Source organism: Panthera leo, chromosome C2, assembly GCF_018350215.1.
Source record: "Panthera leo isolate Ple1 chromosome C2, P.leo_Ple1_pat1.1, whole genome shotgun sequence".
Taxonomy (NCBI): Eukaryota; Metazoa; Chordata; class Mammalia; order Carnivora; family Felidae; genus Panthera; species Panthera leo.
This window is the reverse complement of record NC_056687.1, coordinates 59,012,597-59,029,827: the sequence shown is the minus strand read 5'-3', so window position 1 is coordinate 59,029,827 and position 17,231 is coordinate 59,012,597.

Genomic DNA, 17,231 nt, shown 5'->3' with positions numbered 1-17,231 from the left:
TTCATATAGTTTCCATTACGTAGGCATGATGATTAAATCATTGGCTCTGGAGGTCATGCGATAGGCCTGAAGTTGCCAACCCTTAGAAATGTGGTTGCTTCCCCTGAAACCAGCCACCATCCTGAAGCTATCCAGAGGCATGTCAAGTTCACCTCATTAGTATAAACTCAGGTATGGTTGAAAGGGGCTTGTTATGGAGGCATCTGGGTGGCTCAGTCAGCTAAGCATCCAACTCTCGGTTTCAGCTCACGGTTAGTGAGTTTAAGCCCCAAATCGGGCTCCATGTTGACAGTGCAGAGTCTGCTCAGGATTCTCTCTCTTTCACTCTCTTTCTGCCCCTCCCCTGCAAGCTCTTTCTGTCTCTCTCTTCAAAAATAAATAAATTAATTTAAAAAAAAATTTTTAAAGAAAGGGACTTGTTATGAATAACAAAAGGCACTCCTCTCATCTCTATCACTCAGGAAATTACAAGGATTTTAGGAGCTCTGTGCAAGCAATCAAATATATATTTCTTATTATAACCTTAGATCATGCTTACTTATTGCACTGGCTAAACCCTTTAGTGAAAGGCTCATTAGAAGTAATGGAAGTGGACATCCTGGTATTACTTCTAGTCTTAGGGGAAATCAAGCTGACTTTCACCATGAATACAATGTTGGCTGCTGGGTTCTGTTTGTTTTATAGGTGCTCTTTATTGGGTAGAAGAATGTTTCTTCTATTCCTACTTTCTCAGAGTTTTATTTTATTTTATTTTTTTAAATGTACATCCAAGTTAGTTAGCATATTGTGCAATAATGATTTCAGTAGAATCCAGTGATTCATCACCTACATATAACACCCAGTGCTCATCCCAACAAGTGTCCTCCTTAATGCCCCTTGTCCATTTAGCGCACGACCCCCCCAACCCAAAACCCCTCCAACAACCCTCAGTTTGTTCTCTGTATTTAAGAGGCTCTTATGTTTTGTCCGTCTTCCTGTTTTAATATTATTTTTGCCTCCCTTCCCTTATGTTCATCTGTTTTGTACCTTAAATTCCACATGAGTGAAGTCATATGATATTTGTCTTTCTCTGACTGACTAATTTCGCTTAGCATAATACCCTCTAGTTCCATCCATGCAGTTGCAAATGGCAAGATTTCATTCTTTTTGATTGCCGAGTAATACTCCATTGTACATATATACCACATCTTCTTTACCCATTCATCCACCGATGGACATTTGGGCTCTTTCCACACTTTGGCTATTGTCAATAGCGCTGCTATAATCATTGGGGTGCATGTGCCCCTTTGAAACAGCACTCCTGTATCCTTTGGATAAATACCTAGTAGTGCAATTTCTGGGTCATAGGTAGTTCTATTTTTAGTTTTTTGAGGAATCTCCACACTTTTCCCAAGTGGCTGCACCAGTTTCTATCCTACCATCAGTGCAAAAGTGTTCCTCGTTCTCCACATCTGATTTGCCATCATCTGTTGTTTCCTGCATTGTTGATTTTAGCCGTTCTGACAGGTGTGAGGTGGTATCTCATTATGGTTTTGCTTTGTATTTCCATGATGATGAGTGATGTTGAGCATTTTTTTATGTGTCTGTTAGCCATCTGGATGCCTTCTGTGGGAAAATGTCTATTCGTGTCTTTTACCCATTTCTTCACTGGATTATTTGGGTTTTGGGTGTTGAGTTTGATAAGTTCTTTATAGATTTTGGATCCTAAGCCTTTATCTGATATGTCATTTGCAAATGTCTTCTCATTCTGTCAGTTGCCTTTAGTTTTTCTGGTTGTTTCCTTTGCTATGCAGAAGCTTTTTTTATTTTGATGAGGTCCCAATACTTCATTTTTGCTTTTGTTTCCCTTGCCTCCAGAGACATGTTGAGTAAGAAGTTGCTGTGGCCGAGGTCAAAGAGCTTTTTGCCTGCTTTCTCCTTTAGGATTTTGATAGCTTCCTGTCTTATGTTTAGGTATTTCATCCATTTTGAGTTTATTTTTGTGTATGGTGTAAGGAAGTGATCCAGGTTCATGCTTCTGCATGTTGCTGTCCAGTTTTCCTAACACCATTTGCTGAATAGACTGTCTTTATTCCATTGGATATTCTTTCCTGCTTTGCCAAAGATTAGTTGGCCATACGTTTGTGGGTCCATTTCTGGGTTTCCTATTCTGTTCCATTGATCTAAGTGTCTGTTTTTGTGCCAGTACCATACTGTCTTGATGGTTACAGCATTGTAATGCATCTTCTAGCATTAGAAGTTCTAGCTACGTGAAAAATGTGTTCTAGCTCTGTGAAAAATGCTGGTGTTATTTTGATAGGGATTGCATTGAATATGTAGATTGCTTTGGGTAGTATCAACATTTTAACAATATTTGTTCTTCCTAACCATGAGCATGGAATGTTTTTCCATTTCTTTGTGTCATTCAATTTCCATCATAAATTTTCTATAGTTTTCAGTGTGTAGATATTTTGCCTCCTTGGTTAGGTTCATTCCTAGGTATTTTATGGGTTTTGGTGCAATTGTAAATGGAATCGATTCCTTGATTTCTCTTTCTGCTGATTTATTATTAGTGTACAGAAATGCAACTGATCTGTGCATTAATTTTATATCCTGAGGCTTTGCTGAATTCATGGATCAATTCTGGCAGTTTTTTGGTGAAATCTTTTGGGCTTTATACCTAGAGTATCATATCATCTGCAAAGAGTGAATTTGACTTCCTCCTTGCCAATTTGGATGCCTTTTATTTCTTTCCATTGTCTAATTGCTGAGGCTAAGACTTCCAACACTATGTTGAATCACAGTGGTGAGAGTGGACATCTTGTTGTGTTCCTGGCCTTAGGGGGTAAGCTTTCAGTTTCTCCCCATTGAGAGTGAGGTATTAGTGGTGGGTCTTTCGTATATGGCTTTTATGATCTTGAGGTATAATCCTTATAACTCTACTTTTTTGAGGGTTTTTTCAAGAAAGGATGCTGTATTTTGTCAAATGCTTTCTCTGCATCTATTGAGAGGATCATATGGTTCTTTCTTTTATTAACATGATGTATCACATTGATTTGTGGATATTGAACCAGCCCTGCATCCCGGGTATAAATCCCACTTGATCGTGGTGAATAATTATTTTAATGTATTCTTGGATCCAGTTGGCTAGTATTTTGTTGAGAATTTTTGTATTCATGTTCATCAGGGTCTCAGAGTTTTAAATAGGAATAGATGTTTGATTTTGTAAAAATATTTTTTGTGCCAATTGAGATGATCAGAATTTTCTTCTTTTTTAGCTTTTGACATGGTAATATTTTTTTCTGAATATTAAATTCAGCTGGAATTCTTGGTTAAAACCCACTTGGACATAATGTATCATCCTTAATATATATTGTTAGATTCTATTTACTACAATTTTCCTTAGAATTTTTGCATCTATGTTCGTGAGAGATACTGATCTGTAGTTCTCTAGTAATATTTTCCCTTGCTTTATGTGGTATCAGGGTCATGCTAGCGGTATTAAATGAGTTGGCACAGGGTTATGGACTGATGTTTGTGTCCTTTCGAAATTCAGTTCAACTCCCAATGTGATGCATCAGGAGGTCAGGGTTTTGAGTGGTAATTAAGTTTAGATGAGATTCTGAGGGTTCCATGATGTGAATAGTGTTCTTATTAAAAAAAAAAAAAAAGGAAGAGAGAGAACTCTCTCTCTATCACTAAGGACACAGTGAAAAGGTAGCTGTCTACAAGTCAGGAAGAGGCAATCTTACCAAGAACCAAATTGGCCAACATCTTGATGTTGGACCTCCCAGCCTCTACAACTGTGAGAAATAAATGTCTCTTGCTTAAGCCATCCAATCTATGGTATTTTGTAATTGTATCCTGAGCTGACTAAGATAGGATGTAATCCCTCTGTTTTCATCATTTTAGAAAAACTTGTGTATAATTGGGAATATTTTTTGAAATGCTTGGTTTAAGGGGGTTGTATGTGCTTAGAATTTTCTTTTGTGAAGCTTTTCATTTCCATTTAGTTCAAAATACTTAATAAACTTTTTTAGATTGCTTCTTGACCTGTGGATTATTTAGAAAAGTGTTATTCAGTTTCCAAATATTTGAGGATTTTCCAGATATATTTCCATAATTGATTTCTAATTTCACCTCTCTGTGGTCAGAGAACATATGGTGTATGAGTTGAGATATTTTAAATGTATTGAGACATGATATGTGACTCTAGTAGAGGACTAACTTCATAAATATTTCATACATACTTGAAAATAGTGCATATTCTGTTGTTTTTGGAGTGCTCAACAAACGTTAATGAGTTCGAGTTGATTGATAGTGTTTAAATCTTCTATGTACTTGTTGATTTTCTGTCAACTTCTATTGTTGAGGAGGTATAGTTTTGAAGGTCAGTTATAAAGGGCAAAAACTTTTAGGAATGTTATGTCTTCTTTATGAACTTACTCTTTTATTATTATGAAATAACGTTCTTTATTTCTTAATCTTCCAACACCAAGAAGATTTGGGTAAGGAGTCACATGGAAACCACCAGCAGACACAGCAACAAGCTGCAAGTTAAAGCACAAGCTTACCAACAGGCAACACTTCCTTCCCAAGCTGTTCTCCTGGTGGTTTGGAATAAATTAGTAAGGCAAGAGCAGACCCCCAAGAAGCTATGTAAGAGTAAGCAGTTGTGGCCATGCAATCTTGCCCAAAGTGCCAATGTTTTATAAGATTGAAAGGTTTTTTTTGATGGTGGGACACAACACAATGACATTCAGATAGATGAGAGGAAAGGCAGACTGTCTGTGACAATTTGAAATGAAAGATGGCTGCCATACTTGGCCACCCGGGGATGAATCAGGTTCAGGGTGACAGTGAGAACCATATTGAGAAGCTTATGTATGGCAGGTAGAGTTGAATTCCTCACATGGTAGAATTTCATTTATATGGAGTTCAAAAACTGGCAAAGTGGTGATAGAAGTCAGAATTGTGTTTCTCTATGGGGAAGGGATATTGACAGAGAAGGAACAGGAAGGAAACTTCTTAATAGTGAAATGGTCTTACCTTGGTTTTGTAGGCGATTATCTGAGTGTATACACATGTAAAAATTCATCAAGCTGTCCACTAAAGATTTGTGCATTTTACCAGGTGTAATTTATGCTTCCCAAAATACTACTTTCTAAATGAGTTGCTACAAAATTTATGTTGTCACTTCAGTACTCTGCAAGAACCAATGAATTGTAGGCGTTGGTTTTTTTTCTTTATCACTCAACAAAACTCAGCAATATTTCCTGTCAGTGGCTCCTCCGTGGCTGACTACTCCAAATGCATACTCTGGGGAGGATATCAGCTTTGAGGGTACTGATCTCTGTCAATACCGTGGTATCTGGTAAGTCTGATGCTGTGACATTTTTAGCAAAAAGTAAAGATATTTTCAGAAGTGATAAGGATGCTCTTTATCCACTCATAAAATGCTTTGCCTTGTGGCAGTGATAAATTTGTTTATTATCCAGCAAACCTTCTGATCTACCCTATGTCAATAGTGCACTGATTAGTTGTCCAGCTGAGTCCAGGGTAACACAGGGGGCCCTGGAATGGAGTGAAACTAAACTTGTGTGACAGGACAAATCCTCCAGTGTTTTGTTCTGTACCTTTATTGTCTCCTTGAATTCTTATTTTTTGATCCCTATGTTTATTAATGTGTGATTATTGTTGCTCCTTTGATATTTCTAATATTTCTAGCTCACAGGCTAAGAAGGAAACCCTAACTTTCTATTTGGGGTTTTAAAATTTTAAAATAGAGGCAAAAAGTATATGGGGAAATTTTGTTTCAGAAAATGAGCATCAGAGAACATAAGAATATAGTAATCATTATCTATTTGAAGTCAATGATTTCAAGCTCACATCAGAAGAAATGGAATCTTATCCCAAAGTGTGAACAGGTAGAACAAATGAGGGAAGTAGCTAAAATCAGAGCAGGCTTAAGCAGATGGAAGCAAACTTTTGAATCCACCCTGTCTTTCCTTGCAATCTTCCCAAAGAAGTTCCAAAACATTCTGAGCAACACTGGCTTCCATATTTCCATATATGTCTAGTTAAGGGTGAAGGTAGCCACGCACTGAAGAAAAAGTTCTCAGACACTTAGACTGAGAAGACATACAAGGTTGTCTCTGCCAGAGAGAACAGCAGCAGCAGACTGCACATAGTTTTTATTTAGATAGAAGTATCAAAGAATATCAAAGCAAGGAAAGAGAGCACAAAGGGTCTTTAGACATTAGCCAGACATACATCTGGTGGCTACACGAAGGCATGAAGGGAGTGCTTGTGGTTTCAAGGAATGTCAGGGAGGTACAGCAGGTGTTGTATCTAAAGTATCCTTTAGGGGATCATGGGGCTCTGTCCTCATAGTGCTATCTCATTCGACAGCCTTGAGACCAGAACATAGCTGATGTTTCAGCAATTACCTCATTCACCCTTCAGGACTTACAAATACACTCTCTAAAAATAACTCACCATCTACCCCCTTTTATCTTTTTATTAGCAGGAAAAGGCGTTGTCACAGAAGTGGTGAGCATCTGGGTATTGGTGAAGTATACCTTGGATGACTTGTTACGGGAGCAAAGAGACACCATCATGTTGATAACTGCAATGAGAAACAAGATGATTAGCAATATTATAATAGTGTTAAACCAGGAGTGTAGATTGAACGAGGAGAACCAGTTTTTTGGGTTGATCCAGTTAGAAATATCATTGAGAGGGGTACCTGGGTGACTTCGGCTCAGGTCATGATCTCGTGGTCTGTGAGTTTGAGCCCCGAGTTGGGCTCTGTGCTGACAGTTCAGAGCCTGGAGCCTGCTTCGGATTCTGTGTCTCCCTCTCTCTCTGCCCCTCCCCCACTCATGCTCTGTCTCTCTCTCTCTCTGCCAAAAATAAATGAACATTAAAAAAATTTTTTAAAAAGAGAAATATTATTGAGACTGTTAATTGTGGCATATTGGCTTTTTTCATTGAAGCTCTTGTAACTGTTTTGCAATCTGATTTTTAAGTTTTTAATGGAGATGTTCAAGGGTGAGTCGAATGCCTGATCAAGAGGTCTATGCATTTGATTCCAGGACTCATTGTATTAAGTGGGAGTGATACAGTAGGTTGTGAAACCTGAGTCACATACAAGTTGTGATTGGGTTCATAATGCCTGTTGATGTTCTCCTAGCTGGACACCTAGGCTGCTAATGCCTGAGGTTGGGCAAGGATTTGCTGATCAGTTCTTACTTGTTTTTCTAAATCTAAAGTAGTATTTTGCATATATTGATTTATTTGGTGTGTGGTCTGTAAGGAGGTGGCTACTGTAGCTGCTGTTGCTGCAAGTGCTGTAATGGGTAAAATAGCCGCCAAGAAAATGCCTAGAAGCCTTTTGGCTTCTCATTCTTTCTTTTAATGCAGGGACAAGCTGTTGCAATGGGGACCCCCTTGCCAGGGCTGATTTAATTAGACTGGCAATCTGAGCTGTGCCTTTCATTTGGCTGTATAGACAAAAGTTGTATGTAAATGTGATATGTTTGTAGTAGAGCAACAGGGGGTTGCCCATGTTTTGTTTCCTATGAAAATAGTGTGTGTCTCACTAAGATTTAGACCTATAGATGCAAGTAAGAAAACATATGGCCTTATGGTACATATAAGAGTAGTATTGATTTTACCGGTATAGGACCAGTTAAATTTGCTGTGTATAAGTGTCACGGGACCATGTCTAAATTTTCTTTGAATAAATGGTAGGCCAACCCTCCAAGAAAAAGTTTTAATAGAGGTATAGGCATTAGTGGAGTATCTAAGTATCAGACTCACAAATCCAGGATTCCATATGGGTTTAGAGGTATCATAATGGAAAGGAAGTGACCAATTTCAGATATGTCCTTCCCAAGTTTTATTACTTGTTATCACCATCAGTTCATGGGGTCCCCAGTCTTTAAGGATTGTATTGTTCAATAGGGATATTTGGGTAAAATTACGAGAACGGCGGAGGTCCCATGAGAAGCCATCATAGGACCCCATCTCTAGCCAGGGTCTTGTACATACTGGCATTAGAGGTTTTGGTTGTTGTTTTCCCTCAGTTAGGTTTCCTCCTATTCCTATCGTGAGAACAAAATGTTGATATTTGATAGTACTTACCTGAGATTCATCTTCTGGTGTTTTAAGTATGCTGTTCGTATACCATCGTTTGTGAAGAGGGACACAGCGACTTTGGTTAGTATTTTGAGTATTAGGATTATAAAATAAACATAAAGGGATGCCCAAGTGAGAAAAATCCCAATCTATTGGGAGCCTATGGGCTGGATAGTTAGATGAATCATCAGCGTTAATGGGAACCCAGTATCCTATGGTAATAGAGGACTCATTAGATGAGATAGGAATTTCAGGATCTTCCCAAGAGATTAAATCAAACATAGGAGGGCTAAGAAGATGAGCCCAGCAGGTAAAAGTAGAGTGTGGGTGAGTGGAAGCAACAGGTAAAGAATTCAGACACATTAGCAGGAGTATTACTTTAGCTGAGTTGGCAATTAGGCAAGAGATGACGGATAAGAACGTATTTTCAGGGATCACAGGCGTGCCTGTGTTGATTAGAACCTCTTTAGGCTGTGAGGTTAATTTTTTAACATCCCTCAGGAGATGTCTCAGTTGGCTGAATGATCAATTTTCCTCTTCTTTGGATTTGACATCCCGCTGGGAGGGGTCATTGTCATCAGTTTGAAGTTTAGTATTGGATTCCTGAGTCCCTCGTGGTTTTATTAACCGAGTAGGTACCCACAAAGGGCCCTGAGGAGAAAGCACAGCAGCACAACCTCTCTCCCAGGTTAACAATTGTATCGGACCTTTCCAGGTTGGCCCATCTATACCATACTTTGGGTTTTGGGAGTTCCTGTTCCATTTGAAAATGAGCATTGCAGAGAGAAAATTTCTGCCTAATTGTAAATGATTTAATGGGAATAGGGCTTTCATTAATTTGGCCCTAGGGGTGGTATTTTCCCCTTTTTGTTTTAATAAAAATAATTTTAGGAGGCCATTTGCAAGTTTTAGGATGGCTTGATTTTGTGGGTTATAAGGAATTTTAGTGGAATGGTATTTATTTTATTGTAAGAAGAGTTGTAATTGTTGTGAGGTGTAAGCTGGGGTATTATTAGTTTTGATCTTTTTAGGTATATCCATCATTGCAAAACATTTTAATAAACGAGAAATAACATGTGAGGTGTGTTTTTCTCTTTGGGCAGAAGCCCATATATATTTTGAAAAAGTGTCTATAAGACACATGTACCCACTGAGTTTTACCAAAAGATGATATGTGTGTAAAATTCACTTGCCAAAATTGATTGGCTGTCAGGCCCCGAGGACTTACTCCGTGGGGCAAATAGGTAGGAGAGAATTGTTGATATTTTGGACAGGAACGAATGACATTTTTTGTCTGAGAAAGAGGAATAGAAAATTGTTTGGATAGAGAGTGTGTATTTTGGTGATAAAAGGAATGAGAAGTGACATTGTTTAGTTACCTGGTAAGGTTGTTGCGAATTTTTAAGTAAGGTATTAAGCTAAGATTTTTAAGGGGCTTTATTGGCTTTATGTTTTATAAAGTTAACTTCAGTTTTTTTAAATTGTTTGGTTATATTTGAGTTTATGTATATCATTTTTAAATATGACATTTTAGTTAAAGCCTTGGTAAAATAATGAGTATTTTTAATGGTATTTTATTATAAGGAAAACAGATTCTTATTGGATTTATGTAAACAATTGTACTTGTCATGAAAGAAAGAACATTTATTGAGAGTTTTTGAATTTTAGAAGGTTTAAGTAAAGAGAAAAGTTAAATGTTTTAATTTGTATATAAATGAATATTTTATTATACTTTTATAATATCATAGATATCTTAAGATAATTTTTTTTAATTTGGAAGAGCAAACATTAGAGAACAAGCAATATTTTTAACAAGAGTTATAAAAATTATAATCTTATTTTATTTATAAATGTTATTAATGTTATTATTTTTGTTTAGTTTAAATGTAGTTTTTTCATTTTGTAAATTTTTATTTATTTGTTTAATGATTTTAAAAATGCCAAATACCTGTATTTGTCTTAAAAGTTTTTTTATAAATTTTTTTGAAGATGAAACATATTTTTTAAGAGTATCAGAACAATAATTATAACTGACAAGAGATTTAAAAATGGACATGGTTAATAATGTGATATGAGAGTTTATTATGATGTAATTGACAAGGAAATTTAGTTATTTTTGTAACATATAACATTTTGATAATCAGAATATTAAGTGATGACTTTGTATTAAAATATCTAAACATTTTACAATTTTATATATATGTTTGAGCAGTCATAGTATTTATCTAAGTAATACCACCTAAGGTTTATTACTATTTGTTTGACAGGGTTTTTTAAGTAACATATTAAATAAAAAGGCCCAATTGTTAAAAAATATTTTATTTACAATTTAAATTTTGGGGAGTTTGTTAAAATTATAGACAGTTATGAAGCATATCCTAAATTATATTATATTATTTATTATATATATAATATTATTATATAAAATTAAATCAAGTTATATTATATTAAAATATATTATATATTATATTAAAATTATTATAAATTTTAATATTTAAAAAATGTTTATTTATTTTTGAGAGAGAGGGAGACAGAATGAGAGTGGGTTAGGGGCAGAGAGAGAGGGAGACACAGAATCCGAAGCAGGCTCCAGGCTCCGAGCTGTCAGCACAGAGCCTGACGTGGGGCTTGAAATCACGAGCTGTGAGATTATGACCTGAGCCGAAGTCAGATGTTCAACCAACTGAGCCACCCAGGCGCCCCTTAAATTATTATAAATTATAATTATTTATTTAATCAAGGTGACAATAAGAGATTTTAAAGGCAAATATGTAGGTTTATATAGTTATTAGCAAAACCTGGCTTTTTTAACATTGAGAAGTTTTGACTAAGTAATCAAAGACCTGATTGATAAAGACAAAACAAAAAGCTTTGGCTTCTTTCTTTCTTTGTTTTTTTTGGCAGACAGAAGAGACAAAAGACCTATGTTTACAATTTTTTTTTTTCCCTCAAGAGCAGGTCCATAATCCAAGAAAACTGTTTTTTGAATAGAGAGAAAAGTAGAATTTTAATCTTTTATCGGTGTATTTTAACAATTTGTTTATTTTAACCTTACTCTGTCCTAACCACACATAAAATTTTTTTTCAAAGATTTCCCTTTGTGAACCTTTTATAACTTTCCTTTGCATTTAGATTTTGTCCTAAGCCATTTTTTTCCAAACAACCAGTCTCATTTAGGACAAAATTGTTATTTTTTTTTTTACCTTTAACAAAAATGTATTCCCATTCTTTATATCTTTTTTTAATATATCTCCTACTTTTGTACATACAGAGTTACTTTTTTTATTTTCATCAGTTTTAATTATAGTTAGAATTTTAACTCTTAAAAACTTTAGTCTCCAGTGAAAATTAAGTAGTAATTAACTGTGAACTGTCTGCTATATCAGAATTTTTTAATGTTTATTTATTTTTGGAGAGAGAGAGAAAGAGAGAGTGTGAGCAGGAGAGGGGCAGAGAGAGAGGGAGACACAGAATCCAAAGCAGGCTCCAGGCTTTGAGCTGTCAGCACAGAGCCCAAAGGGGGCTCAAACCCATGAGCCATGTGATTATGACCTGAGCCAAAATAGGATGCTTAAACGACTGAGCCACCCAGACACCCCTGTTATATCAGAAATTTTAAGGTGGCAAATTTATGAATTAATTAAGCATAAAGTATGGTTTTTTTGACATATTTAAATATCCTTAGTTTTTTTGTAATAAGAAGCCAAAAGCACAAGCCTGCTTTTAGTAAGCAATTCTTTAGCATTCCATTTGATTTGGAAATGGCCTAAATGTCCAATGAATTTAATTTTAATTTATTATCCAGACAAAACTTTAAAGTTTTAGGTTACCAAAACTTGAAAGCTATCTTAACAATTACCCATGAAAACTTTTGAGACAGAAGTAGCCATTATTTTAAGTTGTCTTTTTGTTAACAAATTGCAACAGACATAACATGAGCTTATTTGACCTTTAGTAAACTTAGGTAGAAAAGTTTTATATTTGATGTTGATAATTTTAAAGACACGTTTATCTTGATTAAACCAATAAACTTAAAATTATTTTAAATACCAAATATATTTTGCCTGGGTCCATTTAAAAGTTAAGAAATTTGTTCACCATTGTCAATTTCTACCTAAGGTATCAGTGAGGAAATCTGAAGTGGGCAATGTAAGTCTAAGGGGGTGCTCTTTGCTCCTTGACAGTGAGGGGAGGAGGAGGAGCTGAGCCAGGGACATGGAAAACACTGGCTGCACCGAAAGTGGTACAGAAATGGGAGGAGGGGGAGGGGAAAGCAGAAGAGGTGAGGTACAGCCAGGAAGGCTGCTGGTGGATAAAAGCCCAGAGGACAGAGAAAGAGGTCTCCCAGTTTTAAAGCCTGTCAGTTTGGACAGATGAAGAGACAGCAGATTTTTTTTTTTCCCACCAACAAGTGGAAATGGGCAGTCCTTGTCGGTCAGAGAAGACTGAATTTCCCTGAAACAAAAGGAATTTCGACAGCTGCTTTGGAATGTTCCTTAAGTCTCCTTCCCGAGGTAGACTGACCAGAGACAGTTGGTCCTAATCGTCATAGTCATTAACTCAGGAAGTGAATGAGGGAGAAGCCACACATACAGCTAGAGTAACCGGAGTCTATTAGGAAGGAGGAACAGTGAGAGCAAAAGAAACCTGAAGACAAAGGATTCTGCACGCCTGATTGGAACAGAAAAGATTAGGGATGTTTTTCTAGTCTCCTTGTGGACATTAAGTGCCAGTAGTTCCTACCTGAATGCACAGATGTCCTTTTCTGTTTTTGGGCTTGAGAGGTGAGGTACACAGCCTGGAGCCAGTAGATTCTCTTGGTCCCTTTCAGGCGCCACTTGTTGCTGCACTCTGAAGAAAAAATTCTCAGATACTTAGGCTGAGCGTACGTGCAGTGCTCTCTCTGCCAGCAAGAACAGCAGCAGCCGCAGCAGACTGCACACAGTTTTTATTTAGATAGAAGTATCAAAGAACATCAAAGCAAGGAGAGCACAAAGGGTCTTTAGACATTAGCCAGACATACATCTGGTGGCTACATGAAGGCATGAAGGGAGTGCTTATGGTTTCAAGGAATGTCAGGGAGGTACAGCAAGTGTTGTATCTAAAGTATCCTTTAGGGGATCATGGGGCTCTGTCCTCATAGTGCTATCTCATTCGACAGCCTTGAGACCAGAACATAGCTGATGTTTCACCAATTACCTCATTAACCCTTCAGGACTTACAAATACACTCTGTAAACATAACTCCACACTGAAGAAAACCAGCTCTTAAGAGATAGAAAGATGGGAACCTAAGGCCAGGAAAAGATGAAAGAAATTGGGAGGGAGGGAGGAACATTTGGGAAGAATTCAAAACACAGTGAATAGCAGATTTGACTCATGAAAGCACTAGAGAATTATTTAGATGTGGCAGGAAACAGATGGCAGCAAAAAGATGTAATTGAAAAGAGTGATTAACCTATTCATGTAATTGACTCCATTACATATTTGAAGGAGAAAAACTGTAAGATTGCAATATGTATTTGATAAAATTAAACATCCATGTAGTATAGAAAGGTTTTGTTTTGTTTTGTTTTGTTTTGTTTTGTTTTGTGTGTTTTAAGACTTAATTTTTTTCAGTGCAGTTTTATTTTACAGCAAAATTGAGAGGAAGGGGCAGAGATTTCCCATATACCTCACCTCCTAACCCCACCCAGGCACAGCTTCTATTTCATTATCAACATCCCCTCCAGAGTGTTACGTTTGTTACAAGTGATGAATCTACCCTGACACATAATCATCACCCCAAGGCCATAGTTTACATAGGGTTCATTTCTCGGTCTTGGGCATTCTATAGGTTTGAACAAAAGTACAATGGCCTGTATCCATTACTATAGTATCATACAGAGTAGTTTCACTGCCCTAAAAGTCCTCTGTGTTCTGTGTATTTATCCTCCCTCCCCTCTAAACCATGGCAACTGCTCATCTTTTTAGAGCCTCCACAGTTTCTGCCTTTTAATGAATATTTTATAGTTGGAATTATATGGTATGTAGCCTTTTCATAGGCTTTTTTTCACTTAGCAATAGGTATTTCAGTTTCCTCTTTGTCTTTTCATGGCTCTATAGGTCATTCTTTTTAGCACTGAACAATATTCTGTCATCTGCATAATCCTAATTTATTAAAGTCATTTACCTACTGAAGAGCATCTTGGTTGCTTCCAAGTGTTGGCAACTAAGAATAAAGTTGTTATTAACATCTGTGTGGGGGATTTTGTGGAGACGTAATTTTCAACCTAACTGGGTAAATACCAACAAGTGCTTTTGCTGGATCGTTTTGTAAGAGTATGTTCAGTTTTTTAAGAACTTGTCAAACTGTATTCCAAAGTTGCTGTAGCATTTTGCATTCCCACCAGCAATCAGTGAGTCCATGTTGCTTCCTATACTTGCCAGCATTTGGTATTATTAGTGGTGTAGATTTTGGCCATTCCTTGTGTAATTACTGTTACTCATTTCACTTCTATATAAATATACTCTATCCAATTAAACATATATAAATTATTTTATATATTTATATATTAAAGATTTACATACTATATAAAACATATAAATATATATTCAAAGAATACATCATTTTATTTTACATTCACTTATTCATTCTCCAATTGTCTTTCTTCATTTATGTAGTTCTGAATTTCTGACATGTTATATCCTTCTCCTTGAAGGACTCTAACATTTCTTATATGCCAGGTCCACTGGAAACAACTTCCTACAACTTTTGTTTGAGAAAGTCTTTTATTTCTCTTTCACTTTTGAAGGGTAATTTTGTAGGATACAGAATTCTAGGGTGGTGTGTTTTTTTTTTTCTATTAACATTTTGAGTATTTTACTTCATTCATTCTTTGCATGGTTTCTAAGGAGAAGTTGGATATAATTCTCATCTTTATTTTTCTGTAAGGTGTTTTATTTCTTTGACTTTTCTCAGAATTTTTTATCTTTGATTTTCTATAGTTTGAATATGATATGCCAAGTCTAGGTTATTTTCCTCAGATTTTTCCTTATTGGTGTTGCCAAACTTCCTGGAACTTTGGTTTGGTATCTGATAGTAACTTGGAGAAATTCTCAGTCCTTGTTTCAAAAATTTCCTCTATTCCTTTCTCTCCTTCTTTCTTCTGATTTTTCCATTACACACATTTTATATGTTTTGGTAGTTGTCTCACATTCCGTGGATATCCTGTGTTTTTTTTTAAGTGTTTATTCTCTTTGTTTTTCAGTTTCAGAGGTTTCTATTGATATATCCTCTAGCTTAGAGATTCCTTCCTCAGCCATATCCAGCCTATTAATAAGGTCATCAAAGACATTCTTCATTTCTGTTAATGTTTTTGATTTAATTTTGCCAATTTTGCCTCATGTATTTTGAAGCTGTTACTAGGTATAGAGCCATATCTTGTTTCATTGTACCATTGTTTTACTTTATTGTACCTTGAAGGTATCATGGTTTTTACAAGTTGAAGGTATGCCAAACATGCATTGAGTACATCTATCAGCACCATTTTTCCAACAGCATTTGCTCACTTTGCATCTCTGTGTCACATTTTGGTAATTCTTGAAATATTTGAAGCTTTGTCATTACATTATATTTGTTGTGGTGATCTGTGATCAGTGATCTCTGATGTTATTATATAATTGTTTTGTGGTGTCACTAACCATGTCCATATGAGATGGTGGATGTAAGTGATACGTGTGTGTGTGTGTGTGTGTGTGTGTGTGTGTGTGTTGGCTCTACCCCCATCTCTGTGTTCCTCCCATCAGGCCTCCCTCTTCCCTGAGACACAACAATATTGATATTAGGCCGATTAATAACCTCCCAGTGACCTCTAAGTGTTCAAGTGAAAGGAGGAGTTGCATATTTCTCACTTGAAATCAAAACTTAGAAATGATTCGTAAGTTTAGCGAGGAAGGCATGTTGAAAGCTGAGACAGGTCAAAAACTAGGCCTCTTGTGCCAGCAGTTAGCCAAGTTGTGAGTGTGAAGGAATAATTCCTGAAGGAAACAAAAGTGTTACTCTCGTGAACACACTAATGATAAGGAAGTGAAATTATTGCTGATAAGGAGAAAGTTTCAGTGATCTGGAAAGAAGACCAAAGAGCTACAGCATTTCCTGAAGCCAAAGCCTAATGCAGAGCAAGGCCCTAACTCTCCTTGATTCTATGGAGGCTGAGGGATTTCAGGAAGCTGCAGAAGAAAAGTTGAAAGCTGGCAGAGGGTGGTTCAAGAGGTTTAAGAAAAGCAACTCTCTCCATAACAAAAGTGCACAGTGAGGCAACAAATGCAGATGTAGATGCTGCAGTGAGTTATCTGGAAGATCTAGCTAAGGTAATACATAAAGTGACTAAGCTAAAGAACAGATTTTTAACACAACGAAACTGTCTTATATTGGAAAATGTCCTTTAGGACTTTCTGAAATTCTCCCTTTCTCGTATCCTGTATGTTTGTTTTTTGCTATAGTTTTCCAGTTTTAATAAGCAGTGAATCAATGAGTAAATTGAACTCTTTTGTATTCTCCTAATCTGCCTAGTTATTTTTGGAGGAGTGGGGTGTGGGGGAAGCATATATTTCTTGTTTGTGTTTTAATTCTCCTTTTATTTCTTTAAACATCCTCACCACATTTATTTTATGCCTGGTGTTTCATGATTCTACTATCTGAAGTTCTGAATCTTATTCTTCTCTCTAGGAATAACAGAGGGCAGCCAATAAAGAGAATATTTTCTGAATTTATGGTGGCTTGTTTTTTCCTATGTTTTGTAATCTTGGAATGTGAGCCCAAAATTGTGTGGCTTTAAGTATGAGAATTGGTTTGAATATAAAAACCTGGTGAAGGACAATGATTTTCCATTATGGCAAATAATCTGGGTCTTTACTCAATGCTATGGACTGAATGTGTCCTCCAAAACTCCTGTGTCAAAGCCCAATCTCCAATGGGATGTCATTTGGAGAAGGAGGCTTTGGGAAGTAACTTTGTCATGAGGATAGAGCTCTCAGATTAGTACCTTTATAAGAAGAGACCCAAGAGAGCCTGCTTTTTCTCTTTCTCTCTCCCTCTGCCACTCCATGTGAGAATACAGTGAGAAGACA